A 26,435-nucleotide genomic window follows, 5' to 3' on the forward strand; every position below is an offset into this window, starting at 1 on the left:
CAGTGAGCCGAGATCATGCCATTGTACTCTAGCCTGAGTGACAGAGGGAGACCTTGTCTCAAAAAAATAATAAAAAATAAATTTTAAAAAGTTTGTTCAGGAATTTGCTATGCTTATTAAAAAAATTTTTAAATAAAAGATTATAATAGACAGAGGTATCCATGTTCTGACATAGATATTATAAACTTTTGAGTTTAGGCTGGGCGCGGTGGCTCAAGCCTGTAATCCCAGCACTTTGGGAGGCCGAGACAGGCAGATCACGAGGTCAGGAGATCAAGACCATCCTGGCTAACACGGTGAAACCCCGTCTCTACTAAAAATACAAAAAAATTAGCCAGGCATGGTGGCGGGCGCCTGTAGTCCCAGCTACTCGGGAGGCTGAGGCAGGAGAATCACTTGAACCTGGGAGGCAGAGGTTGCAGTGAGCCGAGATCATGACATTGCACTGTAGCCTGGGCGACAGAGCGAGACTCTGTCTCAAAAAAAAAAAAAAATTTTTTTTTTTGTCAGGTGTGGTGGTGCATGCCTGTAGTCCCAGCTACTCAGGCGGCTGAGGCGAGAGGATCGCTTGAGCCCAGGAGTTCCAGCCCAGCTTGGGCAACATGGCAAGACCTCATCTTTACAAAAATTTTTTAAACATGAGCCAGGTGTGGTAGCATGTGCCTTTGTCCCCCTACTCAGGAGGCTGAGGTGGGAGGATCACTGGAGCCCAGGAGGTTGAAGCTGTAGTGAGCATGTTCACACCACTGCACTTCAGCCTAGATGACAAAGTGAGACCTTGTCTCAAAAAAAAAAATAGAAAAATTTTAAATTAAATTAAAATAAAATAAAAAATTAGCTGGGCATAGTGGTGCGTGCCTGTAGTACCAGCTACTAAGGAGGCTGAGGCGGGAGGATCACCTCAGCCAAGGATTTTGAGGCTGCCGTGAGCTATGATGATGCCACTGCACTCCAGCCTGGGTGACAGAGCAAGGCGCTCTCTCTTAAATAAATAGAAAGAAAGAAACTCCAATATTTCTTACATAAGTAAAAATAAACACAGCTACCAAGATTCTCTTTCGTGTGCTACCTAATAGCTGTCGTCAGTGAAGACAGGGTACACAACCCCAGAATCCGTCCTCTGCCTCCAAGGCCTTTGCTTTCTCCCTTCTGCTTGGTGTGTGTTACCTGCTGCTCAAACCTCCTGGAGCAAGAGCTAAGCAGATTGGATTTCTAAGCTTCCAAGATGGACGCAAGAAAACGCTTCTACACCCAAGTGTGCTAAATAAGGACTTTCAGAGGTAAGCAGCCAGCATCCACAAGGTGAGCACCTGCTGGGCAATTCATCCATGAGGCAGCCACCGGGCCCAGGACCTCTGGGGGTGTGCTGCCACCTGCTGGGCCACAGCCAGGGGACCTGCCAGGGCAGCCCAAGCTGTTTGGTTCTCCTGACTGCCCTGGAGGCAGCAGGAACCACCCAGGACAGGCACTGGGCAGAGAGGGTGTAGACGTGCCACCCGCCTTCCCAATCGCCCACAGAAGCACACCTGCCCTGCCTGCTCACCTCCCACCCTAACCCTCCCTGCCTAGCTCTGTTTTCACTACAAAAAAGAACAATATTAAGGGAAAGGAGGTGCTAGCTTAAGACAGTGTCATCTTTGCAATATCATCTTTACTTTTTAGGTCCATTATCATTCGTCTTTTCTTTCTTTTGCTCTCTTTGCCTGCTTTATTGTGCCCCCAGCCTCATTCCTTTACTGAACATATTTTATATTTCAGGGCCCTTGTTTGCTTTTTTTCAATAAGTAAAACAATACCAAAAACATTATAAAGATGTTCTTTCTCAATCTCCCCAGCCCTCTGACATCAAGGTTCATTCCCACATATATAAGCACCTACACACACTGACAGGAGTCTGTTGGGTGTTTGTTCCTGGCCTCTGGGCCCCTCCTCTCTGATCCTATCTCCACCCTCTCTCTGGGATGGGTGAGGGCAAGGGAGGGGAGGCGGTCCATGTCCCAGTATCTACGGCATCACCTGCAACACTACCTTCAAGATGAACTTCCTCAGGACTAGGACTAGTAGGCTTGCCCCAGGGATGTAGGGGGGTTTTGTGGAAGATGTTTTCTTTTGTATCATGGGGCTCTTTTAAAGTGGTTTAGGCTGGGCACGGTGGCTCACACCTCTAATCTCATTGCTGTGGGAGGCCGAGGCGGGTGGATCACTTGAGGTCTGGAGTTTGAGACCAGCCTGGCCAACATGGTGAAACCTGTATCTACTAAAAATATAAAAATTAGCCGGGTGTGGTGGCGCATGCCTGTAATCCTAGCTACTTGGGAAGCTGAGGCAGAAGAATCACTTGAATCCGGGAGGCAGAGGCTTCAGTGAGCTGAGATCGCGTCACTGCACTCCAGCCTGGGTGACAGGGTAAGGCTCTGTCTCAAAAAAAAAATAAATAAAATGGTTTGTATGTCCCTTTTTGTAAATCTGAGAGGGGGAGTAGAAGTGAGTGTGAAGAAGAAGGAGCAGGCTGGGTGTGGTGGCTCATGCCTGTAATCTCAGCACTTTGGGAGGCCGAGGTGGGCGGATCACCTGAGGTCAGGAATTCAAGACCAGCCTGGTCAACATGGTAAAACCCTGTCTCTACCAAAAATACAAAAATTAGCTGGGCGTGGTGGCACACGCCTGTAGTCCCAGCTACTAGGGAGGCTAAGGCAGGAACCTGGGAGGCGGAGGTTGCAGTGAGCCAAGATTGCACCACTGCACTCCAGCCTGGGGGACAAAAATAAAATTCTGTCTCAAAAAAAAAAAAAAAAAAAAAGAAGAAGGAGCAGTAAGAAAACAAGACAGAAGGGGTGTCCAGCAGTGGCATCTCCTTCATTTTCTTTCCTTTTTTTGAGAGAATGCTTTCTGAATTTTATTCTAAGGTAATGATAAATATTGTTTTGTGTTTCATAATTTATTTTGAATGTTCTATATTGGAATTTTGGTTTTTCACTGTAATAGGAAAATAAAACTATTCAAACTGAAAAATCCACTCATATTGTCAAATATGCTTTACATATATTAACTTATTTAATTCTTAAAGCCCCTATGAGGTAGAAATTATTATCCTCCTCATTTTACAAATGAGGAAACTGTGACATAAGGGTTAATTATGATACCCAAAATTCCATTCAATGAAAAGCCATACAAACATTACTTTAGGCAAAAACTATTCTACTCCAGCCAATTACCACAGAAAAAACAGTGGCCGCCACCCCACCCATGCCATCAAAGGCCAGGTAGAGAGCATAGACTTCCACTCTTGCTACCCCAAAGCTCTGCCAGAGTGGTGTCAGATAACGCCAAACAGGGAGGCTAGGACTTTCATCCCCAACAGACAGATATACAAAAATATAAAAATATCTCTGGGCTGGGCGTGTTGGCTTACACCTGTAATCCCAGCACTCTGGGAGGCCGAGGCGGGCAGATCACCTGAGGTCAGGGGTTCGAGACCAGCTTGGCCAACATGGTGAAACCCCGTCGCTACTAAAAATACAAAAATTAGCTGGGCATGGTGGTGGGAGCCTGTAATCCCAGCTACTCAGGAGACTGAGGCAGGACAATCGCTTGAACCCAGGAGGCAGAGGTTGCAGTGAGCCGAGATCGTGCCACTGCACTCCAGCCTGGGAGGGAAGAGTGAAAGTCCATAACAACAACAAAACAACAAAACAACAACAACAACAACAACAACATCTCTGAAAGGAAAGGGATATCCCTGAAAAAGCTTCCGGTCTCAGTATTGTTTATTATTAAATAATCCTACCTTATAAACAGCTGAAAGGGTTATAGCTGATATTTACTTTCCATAATAAGCTTGTATTACTTTTCAGGTGATACAAGAAAAAAACTGGTAAAAAACAAAAACAAAATTGTTTAGCTTCTTTCCACAATTCTAAGCTAGGAGGCAGCATGGTTCACTAAAAGAGGGCAAGTTCCGGAGTCTGGCAGATGTATTTTCAAATTCGGAATCTTCTACATACTGATAGCATGACCTTGGGCAAATTACTGAAGCTCACAAAGCCTTAGGGACTTCAACATCAAAATGGGAAGAATAAACCCTACACACAGGGCTGCTGGAAGGATTAAAGAAAATGATCCGTGTAAGCACCTGACAAAAACTAGGTGCTTCCTACAAGTTCCCAAACCTTTCTCTCCTCTACTTCTGGAAGAGGGTAAACTGTGACACCAGGCCAGCAGGATGCCAATTGGACAGGAATTCAGAAATGGACCCTGGTCCACACTGGATGCAGGTCAACTCCATTTCAATTCTCTAAGTGGACAGGGCTGGATTTGAGTCTGCTGCGGGGTAGATCTAAAATTCAATCCTGGGTTAACTCCCAGGATCTCTGAAATACTCTTATTCAAGGGGTAGAAGGGATGGGTAGGTAGCCTGAGATCTTCCAGAGTGGCCTTGAATCAAAACCCAGCTGGCCTAAGAATGTTGGTCAAGTATGTCTGTCTTGATTAACTAGTTATTACTATATTTAACTGTTAAACCTGCCCTGGGCAGGGCCCATCCCTTGGTTTTAGCCTGGAAGACCAGTTTTGACTTTGAACCGGTTGGCCTAGAATTTGGTGCTTTGTACTACAAACTAGATTCCCAGCTTTGTCCAGCCCTCCTGGAGTTGACTGCTGCCTGAAGAATTTCTCACCATGTAAACACAACTCTCCTAAAGCAGGCCTTTGAAAAACCTTCCGGTCTCAGTATTGTTTATTATTAAATAATCCTACCTTATGAACAGCTCAAAGGCTAGATTCAGGGTAAAAATGTACAACAATTATTTTTTATAACTATCATAAAGTTGGGAAGGAGAGGAACTTTCAGAAGAACAAGAAATAGAAGGGCCATCCTCTAAAATCTTACTCCTCATGATATAGGATAGACAGGACTGCTGAAACCCAGGTATCCCAGGTTGGAAGCTCCTCCAGAAACCGACTCTGGCCCAGGTCCAGTGGCTCAACGCCTGTAATCCCAGCATTTTGGGAGGTTGAGGCAGGAGGATCGCTTAAGCCCAGGAGTTTGAGACCACCCTGGGCAACACAGCAAGACCCCATCTCTAAAAAGAGAAAGAAAGAAACTGTGTCTGCAGGTGCTGGGATCACTGAGGCAGAGCTGAAGCAGCCACAGCAAGGTGCGGAAGGCTCCTAGAGCCTTAACTTGCAGCTTTTCTTCTTTACCTATAGGTTTCCCCTAAATCCCCTGGTCTCTCTAGCACTTAGAAACACTTGCATTTCTGAGACTTCACAAAGGATTCAGGTGACAGTTCAAATGTTTCCAACCCAAAGTTCCCCATCCAGATCATGGCTTTTCAGAGGAGAAGCTCTTTCTAAGGCCCAGCCTCAGAAGGACGAAGATCTCAGATAAATGTAAGCTCCGTGAGTACTTCAAACTGCAATTTGCAGAAACTTGGTCTTTCTCCTGATGTCTTTCTAAAAACCTCACTGTCTACCACCCTTTTTCCATCCTAGACTGGTTGAGTTTAATCTGTCTTTGATGTCTCAGGATCATCATCCAGAACATAAACTACTGAATAGTATGACACGTTCTACGGAGAGCGGCGTCAGGCTTTTCATTTGCTTCCCTAGGTGGCGAGGATTTTAAATTCTACTCTTTTAATAGTTTTCCTATTACTTCCTTAGTTGGCCTCTACTAGACTGCCAGATGCCAGCCCTTCCCTAGAAGTGCTGCTCATCTGCTGCTTCTTTTCTGGTACGGTCTGGAGAAACAGATAAGCTGGTTATAACTGTACCTTAAATGAGAGCATAAGGGATAGGAAGGTATGGGGGTTCCCCTTACAAATAAAGCGGATGTACTTAGGAGGCAGGGAGTTCTGCTTCTCCCCAGGGTCCAGAACAGTGAACAGCACCTGGCACTCAGCAGGCACACAATAAATATCTGTTGCATTAATTGGCAAACATTCATTTGTTCTCAACCAAAACACAATCGGAAACATCAACTATGTCAATTACTTCAGACCCACTGAGGAGCAAAAGGAAGTAGGTGCCATCCAGACCCTAGGAGATCTGACCACTATTTCACAATTTCTCCTCCTCCCTGCTAACACTTCCTCTTAAAAAACCAAGTCTGGGAAAGGGAAGGAATTACGAAAGCAGACTGCCAGGATAACCACAGTGGGAACTAAATGTTACCCCCCCACTGCCCACATCAGACAATGAATAATAAATTGGCAGCCACCCAGCCCTTCCCCGGAAGCTCCAAAACCGGTTCTACCACTTTCAGCAACCTGAACCCAGAGCAGGGAAGGGGGGCTGGGAGCTGGATCTCTAGCCACCTCCACTGGGCTTTGCCGCAAGCACACAGCAGGGCCTCTGACATCCACCTGCCTCCAGTTTCACCTCTTGACGGGGGAAGGAACTCCTGACTCACCCAAAAAAGCAAAGTGCTAAGGGATCCAATAAATAGAAAATAGCCATCATTAACTTAAAAGAAAGGTGCCCTACAAAGAAGGGATCATTATTTTTTAAAAGGTTGCTGTCCTTTCTTATAATAAAGCTTGGAGCCAGGTCAATAAGTGGTACAAGTAAAGAGGCCCAGGCTGATAGGTTAGACTTAGATAAGGAGGACACAGAGGGAGGCAGCTCTATGTGACAACAAGCACTGAATGGAAAAAGCATCCCAGGTAAATCAGCTGGAAACCCATTGCCAGGCCCAGTTCCAGTCACAGGGACAGTGAGTGATAAGAGATGGGGCAGCCACGTCTCCCCAAGCCCGGAGAGGCAGATGCCTCCCCATCCCCTCACTAGCAGGAACCCCAGAGGTATATGACTGTCTGATGTCACACACAGGAAGCAAACCACAGAGCTCTGGCCACCTGTCTAAAAGTCCCCTCTGGCCAGGCATGGTGGCTGATGCCTGTAATCCTAACACTTTGGGAGGCCAAAGCAAGAGGATCGCCTGAAGCCAGGAGTTCAAGACCAGCATGGGCAACAAAGTGAACCCCACCTCTACAAAAAATTTAAAAATGGGCCGGGCGCAGTGGCTCATGCTTGTAATCCCAGGACTTTGGGAGGCCGAGGTGGGTGGATCATGAGGTCAGGAGAGCAAGACCATCCTGGCTAACACGGTGAAACCCTGTCTCTACGAAAAATACAAAAAATTAGCCGGCATGGTGGCGGGCATCTGTAGTCCCAGCTACTCGGGAGGCTGAGGCAGGAGAATGGCATGAACCCGGGAGGCGGAGCCTGCAGTGAGCCGAGATCATGCCACTGCACTCCAGCCTGGGCCACAGAGCAAGACTCCATCTCAAAAAAAAAAAAAATTTTTTTTTTTTAATGAGCCAGGCATGGTGGCATGCACCTGTAGTCCCAGCTACTTGGGTGGGGCTGGGAAGAATTATTTGAGTCCACGAGTTTGAGGCTGCATGCCACTGCATGCCAGCCTGGGCAACAGAGTGAGATCCATCTCTTTAAATAAACATAAATAAATAAAAATAAAAGAGAAGTTCCCTGTGCCTGAAAGATTGATCCTTTCATTCCTTACAGCCTGTGACCCCTATTGGGACAGCACTACAGAGAAATCCCCCAATGCCTGGGCAATGTACAACCTATGGGCTGCTCCCAAGGCTTGGCACAAGCAGAGAGCCGGCCAACCCCAGACAGCCCCCTCAGCTCAATGCTCCCAAAACATGGGCCTGCTGGTGGTACCAAGATAATACCAGAGAACCTGGGCCTCACACTGACATCCCTCTCAGGCTGATAACCATGGCCTATGGTTCAGTCTCAGAACAGGGGCCTGTGCCACCTAGAAGAGCTGGGGCCACACACGGAGCCTGGCCTGCTTCTACCCAAACGATGGCCCTTGTACCCCCTGTGGGCTCTGGTTCCTCAGCCAATCCTGAGGTCACTCTTTAGCTCCTCCCATCCCCCGGCTCTCATCTCCAGGTCCCCCTTCCTTCACTCCCCTACAGTACTCCCTCCTATCCTGCTCTCCTCGGTCCACTTCCCCAAACCAGCCCACTTGAAACCCAGTCTACAGCCCTCTTTCTCCTCCTCAGATACCACCCTGCTCTCTGGCCCACCTCCTCCCTTTTAACATTATCCTAACCGCTATATTAGGCTCAGACCCCAAAAGCCTTTCCTACCTTCTTCTCTCAGCTTGTAGATTCTCACTGCCCAGATCTGCCAGAAACGTCTCCCCACTGCCTGCTGTCACTCTTAACCCCTAGAGGCCTGGGTCTCTAGCCCCAGAGCCACTTCCTCTGTCCAGTCTTTGCCCTTTCCCAGGGGGTAGAACTCCTTCCCTCTGGGCCCTGGTACTTCCTACATCTCATTCGTTTCTGTCTTCCCTTAATGCATTGTTTCCTTTATAAACAAATTTGTATTAGTAAAAAGAAATTAGTTGATTTCGGGAGTCTGAGGCAGGAGAATGGCGTGAACCCGGGAGGCAGAGCTTGCAGTGAGCCGAGATTGCGCCACTGCACTCCAGCCTGGGCGACAGAGAGAGACTGTCTCAAAAAAAAAAAAAAAAAAAGAAAAGAAAAGAAATTAGTTGATTTAGTGAAAATAACTTAATAACAATACTTAGGAACAGCAAAAATAGGGAAAGCGCTATGCAAATGGACAACATTTTGAATGCCACTAACTTAACTGAAATGGAAACTGTGCTATGGTAGTTTTAACACAAATCTTAACACAGTTCCTTAAGCTGTTCAGAGCAGCTTACTACCTGCTGGGTTTATCCAAGTCCCAGGCAGGTAAAATCTCTATCTGTGTTACAGATGGGGTTGTGAGACTCTCTGGGGCCCACAGACCCGTCTCCTGTTGCTCTAATTGGTCCTGAAGCGTGGGTCATGGAAAAAGTTCTCAAAAACTTTTTGAGAACCCAGGAGGCAGAGGTTGCAGTGAGCCGAGATCGTGCCACTGCACTCCAGCCTGGGCGACACAGCGAGACTCTCTTTCCAAATAAAAAGAAAATAAGGTGGCAGTACCAGCCACCTTATGCTGGGCGAATCACTTAAATTCTTGGAGTCTTTGTTTCCACATCTATGAATTGGTGCCAGTAGTCCCTGACTACCTTGTTTTGAAGGTCACATCAAATGAGATAATTTATGTGAAAGCACTTTGGTGTCATATAAATGTGAAGTATTATCTTGAATGCTAATGAATCGCTTACAGCTTACAAACACAAATGAATCATTCCTTTTGATTTAACAGGCACCTAAGTAACTTAAAAAATCCAGAGCTTCAGCCAGACAGCTTTGGTGAAGAGTGACACTGAGGGGACTTGGAGATACTGAGAGGACTTAGAGACCGTCTGCTAGATCCACCCAGAGCTGGTCAGGCCCTTGGTGAAGAACAACTATCTTCAAGTGAAACCAGGCTTGGAAAAAATAACTTAAAATAAATTAAAAAAAATAGGCCGGGTGCGGTGACTCATACCTGTAATCCTAGCAATTTTGGAGGCCAAGGTGGGAGGATCCCTTGAGCCCAGGAGTTCGAGACCAGCCTGGACAATGTAGGGAGACCCTGCCTCTAAAAAACCATAATAAATAAATAAATAAATAAATAAATAATGTGGTAATATATTGAGGCTACAAAAAAATTTTAAAAAGGCTGGGTGCAGTGGCTCATGACTGTAATCTCAGCACTTTGGGAGGCCGATGCAGGCGATCACCTGAGGTGAGAAGTTTGAGACCAGCCTGGCCAACATGGTGAAACCCTGTCTCTACTAAAAATACAAAAATTAGCTGGGTGTGGTGGCGTGTGCCTGTAGACCCAGCTACTCGGGAGGCTGAGGGAGAAGAATTGCTTGAACCTGGGAGGCGGATGTTGCAGTGAGCCAATATCGCACCACTGCACACCAGCCAGGGTGACAGAGTGAGACTCCATCTCAAAAAACTAAACTAAAAAACAACAGGCGGCCGGTCGCGGTGGCTCACATCTATAATCCCAGCACTTTGGGAGGCCGAGGTGGGCGGATCACCTGAGGTCAGGAGTTCGAGACTAGCCTGGCCAACATGGTGAAACCCTGTCTCTACTAAAAATACAAAAATTAGCTGGGTGTGGTGGCACACGCCTGTAATCCCAGCTACTGGGGAGGCTGAGGCAGGAGAATCGCTTGAACCCAGGAGGCGGAGGTTGCAGTGAGCCAAGATCGCGCCATTGCACTCCAGCCTGGGCAACAAGAGTGAAACTCCATCTGAAAAAAACAAAACAAAACAAAACAAACAGGCTCAGTACCCAACCTCAAGGCCTCAGCATCTGGTCTAGATATAAGAGGTTCTGGGAAAAGCCCCCTTTGGAGACAACAGACTACATCAGGTACACTTCAGATCCAGAAATGGCCCCCAGATGCCCACAGAATCAAGTGTAACTACCCTAGGGCCTAGAGGCCCAAACACACATTTCTCAGATTCATCTCCTGCGACCTCCTCAGCAAACCCTAGGCCGTGCCCATTCCCTGTCATGCTAGGCATTCCACATCTGCATGCCCCGGTTGCTCCTTCAAGCCCTTGTCTGTCCTCTGTCCTCAAAAACCAAGTCTTCTTAAATTTTTAAGAAACAATGTTGATGCACCACCTTCTAGGGTATAAAAGAAATATGTAGCTAGTGGTACTAAGATAATAGCTAGCTTAAAGATAATATAGGCTTTTCCTTGCAGTAATTTATATGCTATAATATAACCTCCCTCCCAGAAAATGTCAATATTAAGTTTCCCTGGGAGTTTTCCTGATAAATAGACTTAAGCTTTGAGTCTTGAAAAACAATCAAAATGCATTTTCAAACATCTGGCTTCCCCAAGTAATTACCTGCCAAGATGAATGAGCTACACACCCTTCAAAGGGCTTCCAGTGAAAGGTAAGGCTGCTACAGACAGAAGAGAAAGACAGGCTGGACATGCTGACTCATGCCTATAATCCCGGCACTCTGGGAGGCCAAGGCAGGAGGACTGCTTGAGCCCAGGAATTCTAGACCAGCCTGGGCAACATAGGGAGACCCCATCTCCACAAAATATTTTTCTAAAAATTATCTGGGCATGGTGGTGCACTCCTGTGGTCCCAGCCTGGAGGACAGAGTGAGAACCCCAGAAATACACATGTAGGCTGCACAAAAGTGGAAAGGATCTTGACTGGGGCTCTAGTCTCAGGCTGATGCTCACTCGCTGGATGGTCATGGAAAATTTTGTAACCTCTCTGAACCTCCATTCTCCAGTCTACAAAATAAGACAGTAAATGACCATGAAGATCCCTTCTTTTTTTTTTTTTTTTTTTTTGAGACAGTCTCACTTGTTACCCAGGCTGGAGTGCATGGCACGATCTCGGCTCACTGCAAGCTCCGCCTCGGTTCATGCCATTCTCCTGCCTCAGCCTCCCGAGTAGCTGGGACTGCAGGTGCCCGCCACCACGCCTGGCTAATTTTTTTGTATTTTTAGTAGAGACGGGGTTTCACCATGTTAGCCAGGATGGTCTCGATCTCCTGACCTCGTGATCTGCCCGCCTCGGCCTCCCAAAGTGCTGGGATTACAGGCGTGAGCCACCGTGCCCAGCCCATGAAGATCCCTTCTAACTGCTGCAATATATTCTTTTCTCCCTTCAAGATCTTGCATAAAAACACCAGTCATATAAATCATGTCTTCCTCTTTATTCCTACAGCATTTTCTTGTATACTCTTACTGAACCTCATTCATTGCACCTCAGCGTTCACTAAGTATATAACTGTGTGAGCTGTCAGAAGTCAGAAGTGGTATCTTACTCAGTTCTAAGTCCTACCATGCTCAAACCGTACCTTGTCCGTGGTGATGAACTCCATTCATTTGTTGATGTGAACTAAATGTTGAACTCTGGTGAACCTCAATTTTGTTCTACTTGATCCTCCACCGCCTTTCTACCCTGGCCACTGCCTCAGTTGAGAATCGCTGGTTTGCTGTTAGGCGACTCAGCACTGATCTGTCAGGCATGGAGTGAGTAAAGAAGGGGTCCAGGTGGAGGGCAGCCTTGGACACAAGCTGGGGGCGATTTACATTTGACTTTCCAAGCTTACAGTGTAAGGAAGATGGACTCACGATGAAAACAGCAAGAACTGACTCATAGTGAGCGCTCACTCTGTGCCAGGCACTGTGCCAAATGCTTACGTGGATCAAGCCTCAAAACAACGCTATCCAGGATAGACTATCATCATCCTCGTTTTGCAGACGAGGAAACCAAGGTACAGAGCGGTTAAATATTTGCTCCAGGTCACAAACTAGGTCATGGGGCAAGTATCCAGGCAATCTGACTCCAAAGTCCACTTTCTTAACTGCTAATAAGTACAAAGGTGATTATGAAGGCACATTTATAATTCTAACATCTATATCATGATTTCCATCTATTCTCAACACATGGTAGATGCAACAAGCAACAATTCTTAGCCTTACACATTAAAGATAGTTACAAAAACTGTTACTTTCAATCCCAGCACTTCGGGAGGCTGAGGCGGGCGGATCACAAGGTGAGGAGTTTGAGACCAGCCTGACCAATATGGTGAAACCCCGTCTCTACTAAAAATACAAAAATTAGCCAGGCGTGGTGGTGCATGCCTATAATCCTAGCTACTCAGGAGGCTGAGGCAGGAGATCTGCTTGAACCAAGGAGACAGAGGTTGCAGCGAGCTGAGATTGTGCCACTGCACTCCAGCCTGGGCGATAGAACGAGACTCCATCTCAGAAAAAAAACAAAAACAAAAACAAAAACAAAACCTGTTACTTTTGGCTGGGCACAGTGGTTCATGCCTGTAATCCCAGCACTTTGGGAGGCCAAGGCCAGAGGATCACTTGAGCCCAGGAGTTCAAGACCAGTCTGGGCAACATGGTGAGACCCCATCTCTACAAAAAATACAAAAATTACCCTGGCATGGTGGTGCACACCTGTAAGCCCAGCTACTCAGGAGGCTGAGGTGGGAGGATCACCTGAGCCCAGGAAGTCAAGGCTGCAGTGAGCTATGATTGCACCACTGCACTTTGGCCGGGGCAAAGCGAGACCATCTTTAAAAAAACAAAAAACAAAAATAAAAATGGTTACTCTCTTTATTAAATTTATTTATTTATTTATTTATTGAGATGGAGTCTTGCTCTGTCGCCCAGGCTGGAGTGCAGTGGCACGATCTCGGCTCACTGAAACCTCTGCCTCTCGGGTTCAAGTGATTCTCCTGCCTCAGCCTCCTGAGTAGCTGGGATTATAGGTGCCTGCCACCAAGCCCAGCTAATTTTTTGTATTTTTAGTAGAGATGGGGTTTCGTCGTGTTGGCCAGGCTGGTCTTGAACTCCCAACCTCAGGTGAGCCCCCCCACCTTGGCCTCCCAAAGTGCTGAGATTACAGGCATGAGCCACCATAAATTTATTTTTAATATATATTTTTAGCTGACTCTTGCTCCTCTATGGAAAAACTGTTATTTTCTGCACCAAGTTCCTCTCTAGGAAATCATCAGCTGATTAAAAACCATGAACTTTTAGGCTGGGCACAGTGGCTCACGCCTGTGATCCCAACACTTTAGGAGGCTGAGGTGGGAGGACTGCTTCCATGACCACGCCCCTGCACTCCAGCCTGGGCGGGAGAGGGAGATAGTGCCTCAAAAAAAAGGAAGGAAGGAAGGGAGGAAGGGGAGGAAGGGAGGAAGGGATGGAAGGGATGGAAGGGAGCAGGGGAGGGAAGGAAGAAAAATATGAATTTCTAGAAGAACTGCCAACGTTAGCCTCTGCATTTCAAAATGATGGGTCCCAGGAGCAAGAGACAGAGAAGATGGAAACAGACAAGATGTGGGGGCCCTAAAACCGCTTCTCTTCACATCTGTATCCTTAGCACCAGGCTCAGAGTTTGACACACAATAGGCACTTAATAAAAATGCTGTTTATGGGAAATGTTTCAACCCTCCTCTAAAACACTCATGGAGAAAAGGAAGGGAAATGAAAAAGAACCAGACAGAACACTATCAAGTTTAATTTAATAAAGGTTCAGTGTGGGCTGGGCGTGGTGGCTCACACCTGTAATCCCAGCACTTTGGGAGGCTGAGGCAGGCGGATCACAAGGTCAGGAGTTCAAGACAAGCCTGGCCAACATGGTGAAACCCCGTCTCTACTAAAAATACAAAAATTAGCTGGGCGTGGTGGTGGGCACCTGTAGTCCCAGCTACTTGGGAGGCTGAGGCAGGAGAATCGCTTGACCCCGAGAGGCAGAAGTTGCAGTGAGCCAAGATCATGCCACTGCACTCTAGCCTGGGCGACAGAGTGAGACTCTGTCTCAAAAAATAAAATAAAACAGGTTCAGTGTGTGCCTGCTCTGGGCAAGGCACCAAACGCACAGCATGTGGCTTTCTAGAGTCAGGGCTGCAAGTGGAAAGATGGGAGACTTCCTACCTACCGGGTGGGAATATAGGTCAGTATGACCTTTCTGAAATGCAATTCTGCATTATAAACCAAAAGCTTGTAAATATATTTACTCTCAGTCTAATAATTTCACTTCGTCATAAAATATTACTGCCCAAGAAAATAAGAATGCATGTTCATCAATCACTCAACAAACATTTATTAAGCATCTACCAAGGGCGAGGCATTGTTCTTGGTGCTGGAGACATAGTAGTAAACAAAACAGAGGAAGTCCTTTCCTTCCTGGATTTTTTACATTCTAATGGGAGAGCAATGGTAAGCAAATGGGCATGTACTATAATGTGTAGTAGCGAGATCTACTTCAAAATAGACAGCAGATAAGGGTGTGGGGCTAGCTCATTTAAATAGGTGGTCAGGAAAAGCCTCTCTGAGCAGATGATATTTGAATGGAAACCTGAATTAGGTGTGGGAGATAGACAACTGCCCAGAGAAAGAATTTTCTAGCAGAAGGATTAGCAAGTATAAAGGCCCTGAAAATCAGGAATGTGTTAGGTGAGTTTGAAAAAAATCACAGGAGGCCCACTTCACACTTATTAGGATGGTTATTATCCAAAGAAAACAGAAAATTTAAGTGTTGAAAGGATGTGGAGAAAATGGAACTCCTGTATATTGCTGGTGGGAAGGTTAAATGGCACAGCCATTGTGGAAGCCGGTATGTCAGTTCCTCAAAACATTAAACATAGAATTACCATATGATCTAGCAGTTCTCCTTCTGGGTATATACTCAAAAGAACTGTTTTTGTTTTTGTGACCCAATCTCGCTCTGTCACCAAGGCTGGAGTGGAGTGGTTCAATTCACTATAGCCTTGATCCCCTGGGCTAAAGCAATCCTCCCTCCTCAGCCTCCCGAGTAGAGTAGCTGGGACTACAGGCGTGCGCCACCACAATGAGCTAATTTTTTCTTTTTTTTCCTTTGTAGAGACAGAGTTTTGCCATGTTGCTCAGGCTGATCTCAAGCTCCTAGGCTCAAGCAATCCTCCTGCCTCAGTCTCCCAAAGTGCTGGGATTACAGGCATTATCCACCGCACTAGAACAAGAAATTAGAGTAGGGACTCTGCCAGGGATCGTAGTTCATGCCTGTAATCCTAGCACTTTGGGAAGCCCAAGCAGAAGGATAACTTCAGGCCAGGAGTTTGAGACCAGCCTGGGCAACATAGCAAAACCCCATCTCTACAAAAAATTGAAAAATCAGCTGGGCATGATGGTACATGCCTGTAGTCCTAGCTACTCAGGAGACTGAAGTGGGAGGATTGCTTGGGCCCAGGAGGTTGAGGCTGCAGTGAGCTGTGATCGCACAATTTCACTCCAGCCTGGGCAACAGAGCGAGACCCTGTTTCAACAACCACAAAAAATTCATAAAGTAGGGACTCAAACAGATTTCTTTCTTTTTTTTTTTTTGAGATGGAGTTTCGCTCTTGTTGCCCAGGCTGGAGTGCAATGGCACAGTCTTGGCTCACTGCAACCTCCGCCTCCGGGTTCAAGCAATTCTCCTGCCTCAGCCTCCCTAGCAGCTGAGATTACAGGCACCTGCCACCATGCCCAGCTAATTTCTGTATTTTAGTAGAGCCGGGATTTCACTATGTTGGCCAAGCTGGTCTTGAACTCCTGACCTTGGGCGATGTACCTGCCTCAGCCTCCCAAAGTGCTGGGATTACAGGTGTAAGCCACCGCGCCTGGCTGATTTCTTTTTTTTTTGAGACGGAGTCTCACTCTATCACCCAGGCTGGAGGGCAGTAGCACAATCTCGGCTCACTGCAACCTCCGCCTCCTGGGTTCAAGCAATTCTCCTGCCTCACCCCCCTGGGTAGGTGGGATTACAGGCACCCACCACCGTGCCTGGCTAGTTTTTCTATTTTTAGTAGAGACAGGGTTTCATCATATTGGCAAGGCTGGTCTTGAACTCCTGACTTCAGGCAATCCACCAGCCTCGGCCTCCCAAAGTGCTGGGATTACAGGTATGAGCCACCACACCTGGCTCAAACAGATTTCTAACCCACATTCATACTAGCATTACTCACAATAGTCAAAAGCTGGAAACAACCAAAATATTCATCAACAGATGAATGGATAAACAAAATGTGGTATGTACAAAAAATGGAATATTATTCAACGTTAAAAAGGAAGGAAACTCTGACACATGCTACAACATGGCTGAACCTCAAATGCATGATGTTAATTAAGCGAAATAAGCCTGACACAAAAGGACAAATACTGCATGATTCCATTTATATGAGGTTCATAGAATAGTCAAATTCATATAGAGAAAGAAAGTAGAAGTGGTTCACAGGAGCTGGGGGGAGGAGGGAACGGGGAGTCACTGTTGAGTACAGAGTTTCAGATTGAAATGATGGAAAAGTTCTAGAGATGGATGGTAGTGATGGCTGCACAACAATGTAAATGTACTTAATGCCAGTGAATCCTTCAATCAAAAAGGATTAAAATGGTAAATAGTAAATTTTGTGTTAAATACACTGTTTATCACAATGTTGTAGGAAATATCAGGAGGACTGATGTGGCTGGAGCACAGTCAGCAAAGGGGAGAGTGGTGGCAGGGAACGTGCAGGACAGGCAGTAAGGGCCGCGTGGCCAGGGGAAGGACTTCAGATTTCATTCTAAGACTGGGAGAAGCCATTGGGAGTTGTGACCAGAGATGACAAAATCTGATTTACATTCTAAAGGCTCACTGTGGCTGCTGTGTGAAGAGGATCAAGAACAGAAATAGGAAAAGGATTAGAAGGTCACTGCAGTCACTCAGGTAATTCCTGAGATTACTTTGGAATCTCTCTTGAAGGTTTGCAAACAGCGTTAACTCACGACTTAATCCTTCATTCTGGCAGCCGTGGTGCCCTGCCTTGTGAGTGTCTGTGTAAGAATTTGGCGCTTGCTGGCCGGGCGCGGTGGCTCATGCCTGTAATCCCAGCACTTTGGGACGCTGAGGCGGGCGGATCACGAGGTGAGGAGATAGAGACCATCCTGGCTAACACGGTGAAACCCCGTGTCTACTGAAAATACAAAAAAAATTAACCGTGGTGGTGTGGTGGTGAGCGCCTGCAGTCCCAGCTACTCGGGAGGCTGAGGCAGGAGAATGGTGTGAACCCGGGAGGCAGAGCTTGCAGTGAGCCGAGATCGTGCCACTGCACTCCAACCTGAGCGACAGAGTGAGACTCCGTCTCAAAAAAAAAAAAAAAAAAAGAAGAATTTGGTGCTCGCTGCTTCAGGCTCTAGCAGGAGACTGATCCTCTCCCTAGGAGCACTTCCACGCGAAACCCAGGTCCTCAGCTTAAGGCTTTCACACACACACACAAAAAAACCACACCATGCCCTGCCTGTCTCCTCTAGGGCTGGATGGGGAACAAGGAGAATGGCTGATTGTTAAATCCCCATGAAAGGCAGTGTTTAGCCCACTTCTGGCCTGCTAGGTTTGTTGTGATATGAGGGAAGAACATTTGCAGAAAGGCTAGTTCCGTGTACAGAAAGGCAGAGTTGAACTTGTCCCTAACTTGAACAGGGATGAGCAAATTTTTCTGTAAACGGCCTGAGCTGAGAGTAAAAATTTTAGGGAGCCACATATGGTCTTTGTTGTATATTCTCCTTTGTTGTTTTGTGTTTTGTTTCTGTTGCTGGATCACATTACTTCTATATTTAATTATCATATGAATCATATGGTAATTGTTGGGTCATATGGTAATTCTACGTTTAATTTTTTGAGGAATCACCATATCATCTTAACATTATCTGCACCACCAGCAATGCACAGGGCTCCAATTTATCTGCATCCTCACCAACATTTATTGGTCTCTCTCTCTTTTTACTTTTTATTTTTAGAGACAAGGTCTCGCTCTGTCATCCAGGCTGGAGTGCAGTGGCACAATCATAGCGCACTGTAGCCTGGAACTCCTGGGCTCAAGCAGTCCTCCCACCTTAGCCTCTCCATGAGCCATCACACCAGGGTTTTGTTGTTGTTGTTGTTGTTTTTGTCTTCATAATAGCTATCTTAATGGGTGTGAAGTGGTATCACAACATGTTTTTGTTTGTTTGTTTTTTGAGATGGAGTCTTACTCCATCACCCAGGCTGGAGTGCAGTGGCACGATCTCGGCTCACTGCAACTTCTGCCTCCCGGGTTCCAGCAATTCTCCTGCCTCCTCGAGTAGATGAGACTACAGGCACCTGCCACTACGCCTGGCTAATTTTTGTATTTTTAGTAGACACGGTGTTTAACCATGTTGGCCAGGCTGGTCTCGAACTACTGACATCAGGTGATCCACCTGCCTCGGCCTCCCAAAGTGCTGGGATTATAGGCGTGTGCCACCGCACCTGGCCTCAACATGGTTTTGATCTGCATTTACCTAATGACTAGTAAAGTTGAGCATCTTTTCATGTGCTTATTGACCATTTGTACATCTTCTTTGGAGAAATGTCTATTGAGATTCTTTGTCTTTTTTTTTTTTTTTTTTTTTTAAAGACAGAGTTTCACTCTGTCACCCAGGCTGGAGCATGGTGGCGTGATCAGAGCTCACTGTAACTTCAAACTCCTGGCTTGCCCATTTTTTAACTGAATTGTTTGTTTTTTGGTTGTTGAGCTGTGTTTTTTTTTCTACAATCATTTAAACATGTAAAAACCATTCTTAGCACATAAGCCATTAAAAAAAAAAAAGGTCAGCTGGGTGTGGTGGCTCACGCCTGTAATCCCAGCACTTTGGGAGGCCGAGGCGGGCGGATCACGAGGTCAGGAGTTCAAGACCAGCCAGGCCAAGATAGTGAAACCACATCTCTACTAAAAATATAAAAATTAGCCGGGTGTGGTGGCGGGTGCCTGTAATCTCAGCTACTCCAGAGACTGAAGCAGAGAATTGCTTGAACCCGGGAGGTAGAGGTTGTAGTGAGCCGAGATTGTGCCACCATGCTCCAGCCTGCGCGACAGCGAGACTCCGTCTCAAAAAAAAAAAAAGGTCATGGGTCATTTGCCCCCTCAAACTGTAGTTTGCCCTACTCCTTCATTTTACATTTGGGGAAAGTCAGTCCCTGAGAGAGGCAGTGACTGCCCTTGGTCTCCTGATTCTCAAGTAAAGTCGTTGCAGTGGTCTCTTTAGCTACTACTTCATTCATTCAACAAATACTTATTGAGAACCTACTATGTGCCAGTCACCAGGTAAGGGGCTGCTACAGAAGAGCATGAATCAGATCTGGTCCTCAGAAGTAGGAGTGCAGAGGGGATTAAGGCATGAGACAAATAATCACACAGATAAATACATAACTGCAAACTGAAATAAATGCTAGAAAAAAGAAAAACCAGCTGCCATGAAACAGAATACAGGCAAGGCTTCTCTGAGGATGCCATTTTGACTGAGTTCTGAAGGACAAGTAAAAGCAACTCAGATTAGCAGAAGGGGGGGAAGAGCATTCCTGGCAGAGGAAAATGTATGAATGAGCTAAGAAATTCTGTTGAGTATTGGCTGGGTGCGGTGGCTCACGCCTGTAATACCAGCACTTTGGGAGGCCGAGGCAGGCGGATCACGAGGTCAGGAGATCAAGACCATCCTGCGAATGGTGAAACCCCGTCTCTACTAAAAATACAAAAAATTAGCCGGGCATGGTGGCGGGCGCCTGTAGTCCCAGCTACTCAGGAGGCTGAGACGGGAGAATGGCGTGAACCTGGGAGGCGGAGCTTGCAGTCACTGCACTCCAGCCTGGGTGACAGAGCGAGACTCCTCAAAAAAAAAAAGAAAAGAAATTCTATTGAGTATTTTATTAGAAGTGCTAAATAGGGTTTTCAGGGAGTAACAAGATCATTCCATTTTCTTTTCTTTTTTCCTATTCAAGTTCACCAACCACCCCCCAACCCCCCAACCATCATGGGACCTTCGACCCCAGGTTAAGATTTGTGTTCCAGGGTTAGTTGGTCAAATTACTTCATTCATTTAACAACTATGTTTTGAACGTCAACCTGGGCTAGACATGGAGATACGAGACTAAATAAGCTGCAAGGAGCCCATGGTGAAGTTAGGGAGACCAGCACATAAATAGATGCTCCTTCTTTTTTTTTTTTTTTGAGACGGAGTCTCGATGTCGCCCAGGCTGGAGTGCAGTGGCGCCATCTCAGCTCACTGCAGGCTCCGCCCCCCGGGATTCACGCCATTCTCCTGCCTCAGCCTCCCGCATAGCTGGGACTACAGGCGCCCGCCACCTCGCCCAGCTAATTTTTTTTTTTGTATTTTTAGTAGAGACGGGGTTTCGCCGTGTTAGTCAGGATGGTCTCGATCTCCTGACCTCGTGATCTACCCGCCTCGGCCTCCCAAAGTGCTGGGATTACAGGCGTGAGCCACCGCGCCCGGCCAAGATCATTCCATTTTCTGTGAGGAGAATTGGAGAGGCCCAATAGATCAGAATGGAATAGCCTGAAAGCAGAAACAAGTTGGCAGGCTCCTCTAAACATTCAGCTGAGTGGATGGGGGCCTAGGCTGGAGCAGTGGTGGTGGAGATAGAGAGGGTGAACAGGTTTGGGGATTATTTGGGAGGCTGACTCATCAGGACCCAGTGATGTTCTAGATGGCAGGGGTGACAGGATAGGGAGGTACTGAGAATGACTCCAGGTTCCTAGCTTGAATGGATGGATGGTGGTGCCATAAGATGGAAATCCAAGGAAGGAGCAGGTTTGGAGAGAGAATTGAAAGAGTTCAATTTTATTTATTTATTTTTTTTGAGACAGATTCTAGCTCCGTCACCCAGGCTGGAGGGCAGTGGCTTGATCTCAGCTCACTGCAACCTCCGCCTCCCAGGTTCAAGTGATTCTCCTGCCTCAGCCTCCCAGTAGCTGGGACTACAGGCACATGCCACCGCATCTGGCTAATTTTTATATTTTTAGTAGAGATGGGATTTCACCCTGTTGGCCAGGCTGGTCTAAAACTCCTGACCTCAGGTGATCTGTCTGCCTGGGCCTCCCAAAGTGCTGGGATTACAGACATGAGCCACTGCGCCCGGCCAATTTTTGGATGTAGTAAGATTTAGACCGCTGTGAAACATCCAAATGGAGGGATCAAACAGGCAGATAGACACACGGATTTGAGATTCAGAGAAGTAGTCTGAACACAAGTTAAATTTGGTGGTGGTGCTCATCACTACCACTGAACCACGCTGGACAGGGCCAGGGAGGCTTAGTAGAAGGAGCAGAGGCCTGAGCTGGACATCAGGGCATTAGGGTTCTAGTCCCAATTCTGCCACTAACCACCTTCTCCGAGCTGCAGTTTCACCATCAGTAACACAGGGAGCTTGGCCTCCATCAGGGCTTCTTTGACTTTTGGATTAAAATTCCCTCCTCTGGCTGGGCGTGGTAGCTCATGCCTATAACCCCAACACTTTTCAGAGGCCAAGGCGGGAGGACTGCTTGAACCCAGGAGTTCAAGACCAACCTGGCCAACATGGTGGAACCCGATCTCTACAAAAATACAAAAATTAGCCAGGCATGGCAGTGCACACCTGTGGTCCCAGCTACTTTTGAGGCTGAGGTGGGAGGACTGCTTGAGCCCATGAGGCAGAGTTTGCAGTGAGCAGTAATCATGCCACTGACTCCAGCACGGGCAACAGAGAGAGACCCTGTGTCAAAAAAAAAAAAAAAAAAAAAAAAGAAAGAAAAGAAAAAAAAGTCCTCCTCTACTCCAGAATAAATACAAAAAAAAAAAATCACACATGATTTTCAGAGGTTCCTTCACCCAGTTCCTGGAGCCTTTCTGTAGAGGCCAAATTGAGAACTCCTAGGCTATTTGGACAACCAGTTTAGGAGTTCTTCCTTGTATACATTTTAAATATTTGTTTGTCCTCTAGGTTGCCCTATGACAGTAACCTAGGTTGTCTATGACAGGTATTAAACCATGATGCGAGGACACCAGGGCCTAGGTCTCTCTTGCTTTCTAACAAAAAGTGCGCTGCCATGAAGCTAGCCAGTGTATCCAAAGTGTAAATGGCAGTAAGTGCTAGAAAGAAGAATGGCTGCTATGAAAAGAAAAATAGGTAAGGCCTCTTTGAGGGTGCCACCTACTTATGCTCCAACATAGACTGTATGTATTAATATATACATTTGGTTTCTTGGAATGCCCTGCCTCCATCTCCACATGTCCAAACTCTGCCCATTCTTCAAGGCCCCAAATACCTTCTCTACTTCCTTTATTCCTTCTCTCAAACTAAAAGCAATCTCAGCCTACACTGAACATCCACAGCACTGTGTACCCCTCTTAAGGAACTTACCATGTCTCCCTTGGATGCGTGAATCTTGCCTCCCCCATTAAAAGGCAGGAGCAGCACCTGTTACCCTTTATAGAGCGGCTTCACACATATCCCTTATCTCATCTGAGTTAGAACTGGATCCCAGCCACCACTGCCCATCTCAGACCTTGGTCTCTTGCCTAGACACCAGCCCCACCTAACCCCCTAGTGGCAGCTCTTCCATTCCTCCCACCCCCACCCATTTTCATTGTGCACACTAGTGTTGAATTTTCTTTTCTTTTCTCTTTTCTTTTTTAAGAGGCAGGGCTGGGCGCAGTGGCTCACGCCTGTAATCCCAGCACTTTGGGAGGCCGAGGCGGGCGGATCATGAGGTCAGGAGATCGAGACCATCCTGGCTAACATGGTGAAACCCCGTCTCTACTAAAAATACAAAAAATTAGCGGGGAGTAGTGGCAGGCGCCTGTAGTCCCAGCTACTCGGGAGGCTGAGACAGGAGAATGGCGTGAACCCGGGAGGCGGAGCTTGCAGTGAGCCGAGATTGTGCCACTGCACTCCAGCCTGGGCAACAGAGCCAGACTCCGTCTCAAAAAAAAAAAAAAAAAGAGAGAGAGAGGCAGGGTCTCACCCTGTCATCCAGGCTGGAATACAGTGGCAAAATCATAGCTCACTGCAACTTCCCAGACTCAAGTGATCCTCTCACCTCAGCCTCCCATGTAGCGGGGACTACAGGTGCGTAACATCCTGCCCAGCTTTTTTTTTTTAATATATAGAGAGACAGGGTCTCACTATGTTTCCCAGGCTGGTCTCAAACTCCTGGCCTCAAGCGTTCCTTCCACCTTGGCCTCCCCAAAGTGCTGGGACTGCAGGTGTGAGCCATCACACTCAGTCAAATACTTTCTTTAAAATCCAATTATGGGCAGGGCACAGTGGCTCACGCCTGCAATCCCAGCACTCTGGGAGACCAAGGCAGGAGGATCACTTGAACCCAGGAGTTCAAGACCAGCCTGGGCAATATAGCTGGACCCCACCTCTGGGAAAAAAAAAAAAAGCAAAAACAAACACAAAACAAATTAGCCAGGCATGATGATGCACACCTGCAGTCCCAACTACATGGGAGGCTGAGGTGGGATCACTTGAGCCCAGGAAGTCGAGGCTGCAGTGAGCTGTGATTGTGCCACTGCATTCCAGCCTGAATGAGAGTGAGATCTTTTCTCAAAAAATAGACATAAATATAAAAAAATTAAAAAATCTGATTATGTAACTTCTCTAATTAATAGAGAATGGCTTCCAACTGACTTCCTCAGGAGTTCGCAGCTTCAGGGTTAGAAACTCTAGATTTCAATTGGGCGCGGTGGCTCACACCTGTAATCCCAGCACTTTGGGAGGCCAAGGCTGGCAGATCACTTGAGGTCAGGAGTTCAAGACCAGCCTGACCAACATGGTGAAACCCTGTCTCTGATAAAAACACAAAAATTAGCTGGGCGTGATGGCACATGCCTGTAATCCCAGCTGCTCAGGAGGCTGAGGCAGGAGAATTCCCCGAACCTGGGAGGCAGAGGTTGCAGTGAGCCAAGATTGCACCACTGCACTCCAGCCTAGGCAAGAGAGTGAGACTCCGTCTAAAAAAACAAAAAACAAAAACAAACAAAAAAAACCCCTCCAGATTTCCCACTTGGATCTTGTGTGAAATGTCTCAAATAGTTTCTCACTATTAATAAAGTACTAATTGAATAATTTGCAGGCAGGGCATAGTGGCTCACACCTGTAATCCCAGCACTTTGGGAGGCCGAGGTGGGAAGATCACGAGGTCCGGAGTCCAAGACTGGCCTGGCCAACATGGTGAGAACCCGTCTCTACTAAAAATACAAAAATTAGCTGGGTGTGGTGGCAGACGCCTGTAATCCCAGCTACTTGGGAGGCTGAGGCAGGAGAATCACTTAAAACCGGAAGGCAGAGGTTGCAGTGAGCCGAGATCATGCCACTGCACTCCAGCCTGGGCGAAAGAGCGATACTCCGTCTCAAATAAAAAAAAAAAAAAACAAAATTAGCCGGGCGTGGTGGTGCATGCCTGTAGTCCCAGCTACTCGGGAGGCTGAGGCAGGCGAATCGCTTGAACCTGGGAGGCAGAAGTTGCAGTTAGCTGAGACTGCGCCACTGCACTCCAGCCTGGGCTACAGAGCGAGACTCCGTCTCAAAAAATAATAACAGGCCGGGCGCGGTGGCTTACGCTTGTAATCCCAGCACTTTGGGAGGCTGAGGTGGGCGGATCACGAGGTCAGGAGATCGAGACCACGGTGAAACCCTGTCTCTACTAAAAATAAAAATTATTAGCCGGGCATGGTGGCGGGCGCCTGTAGTCCCAGCTACTCGGGGAGGCTGAGGCAGGAGAATGGCGTGAACCCGAGAGGCGGAGGTTGCAGTAAGCCGAGATCGCGCCACTGCACTCCAGCCTGGGCGACAGAGCAAGACTCCGTCTCAAAAATAATAAAAATAATAATAATAATAAATAAAGAATTTAAAAAATTATAATTTGCAAACATAGAGCACTTAGAATACTATCCAGAAAAAAAAAAATACTGTCTAGAACATAGTAAGCATTACACAGGTGTTAGGAATTATTAATCCTAAAATATTAAAACATGAGAGAGGTGGAGCAGATGCTTTTGATGCTTCATAGACATCCCATGGCCATTTCTGATTTCAACTGTGGCTGCAGGGGACAGATTTGTGCAGGTTGACAGCATTTCTCAAGGGCCCTCTGGGTCTCTCTGATTTTCTGCCCCAGAGCTTCCTCTTCTCAAAAGCTCACTCACCCCATGAGCAGCGCAGCCCAGAAGTACTGGGACATTAGTGGGCACTAATTTTCTTTTTTCCTTTTTTTTTTTTTTTTTTTTGAGACAGAGTCTCGCTCTGTCACCCAGGCTGGAGTGCAGTGGCATAATCTCAGCTCACTGCAACCTCCGCCTCCCGGGTTCCAGCAATTCTCCTGCCTCAGCCTCCCAAGTAGCTGGGACTACAGGTGCGCGCAGCACGCCCGGCTAATTTTTGTATTTTTAGTAGAGACGGGGTTTCACCACATTGGTCAGGCTGGTCTCGAACTCCTGACCACGTGATCCGCCCGCCTTGGCCTCCCAAAGTGCGGGGATTACAGGCGTGAGCCACCGCGCCCGGCCTAGTAGGCACTAATTTTCTTTCTTTTTTTGAGAAAGAGTCTTGCTCTGTCGCCCAGGATGGAGGGCAGTGGCGCGATCTCGGCTCATTTGGGCACTAATTTTCATTTGATGAACGCCTCTCCTTCGTATATTGTTAAAACTACCACCATGATTCAGGGGGAGATAACAGAAATCCTAAATCCAGCTTGATCAGTGTTTCACTCCCTGGCATATTTATCACCACCTAAGGTAGCATGGAACTCTATACCATCTGCCTTAATCTTCTGATCCTCCTGCTTTTAGCCCACTAACTAGCACATGCTGAGAAGGGCATCAGCTACTTGAAAAGAGTCAATGGGCTTGAGTGGAAAAGAAAATAGAGACAGCAGGGTCATCGGTCACATTGGCAAGGTCACATGAAAAGGGAGTGGAGAGGCTTTGAGATCTGATTTTTCTTTCATCCTAGGCTCTAAGTGGAAGAATTAAATCAGCCTGCAGAAGAGACTGAAATGAGGCACCTCTTGTCACAGTCAAGGCAGAAGCGGAAACGGAGGCCGAGACTGCGCAGGCGCAGAGGCTAGCGTTCCCTTGCTGCCTCACCCGGCGGCCTCTAGCAGACAGGGGCCACGGGGAGAGCACAGCCACCCGGCGCGAAGAGCCCTCT

At 47.0% G+C, this 26,435-nt stretch overlaps 1 protein-coding gene across 1 annotated transcript in view; it reads right to left on the reverse strand.

Annotated features, from left to right (window-relative positions):
• The window catches only part of DNAJC17 (DnaJ heat shock protein family (Hsp40) member C17), a 40,490-nt gene that overhangs the window by 13,729 nt on the left and 326 nt on the right, over window positions 1-26,435 (reverse strand). The gene's annotated exons all lie outside the window — the stretch shown is intronic.

This window comes from Pongo pygmaeus, chromosome 16 (assembly GCF_028885625.2).
Source record: "Pongo pygmaeus isolate AG05252 chromosome 16, NHGRI_mPonPyg2-v2.0_pri, whole genome shotgun sequence".
Lineage (NCBI taxonomy): Eukaryota > Metazoa > Chordata > Mammalia > Primates > Hominidae > Pongo > Pongo pygmaeus.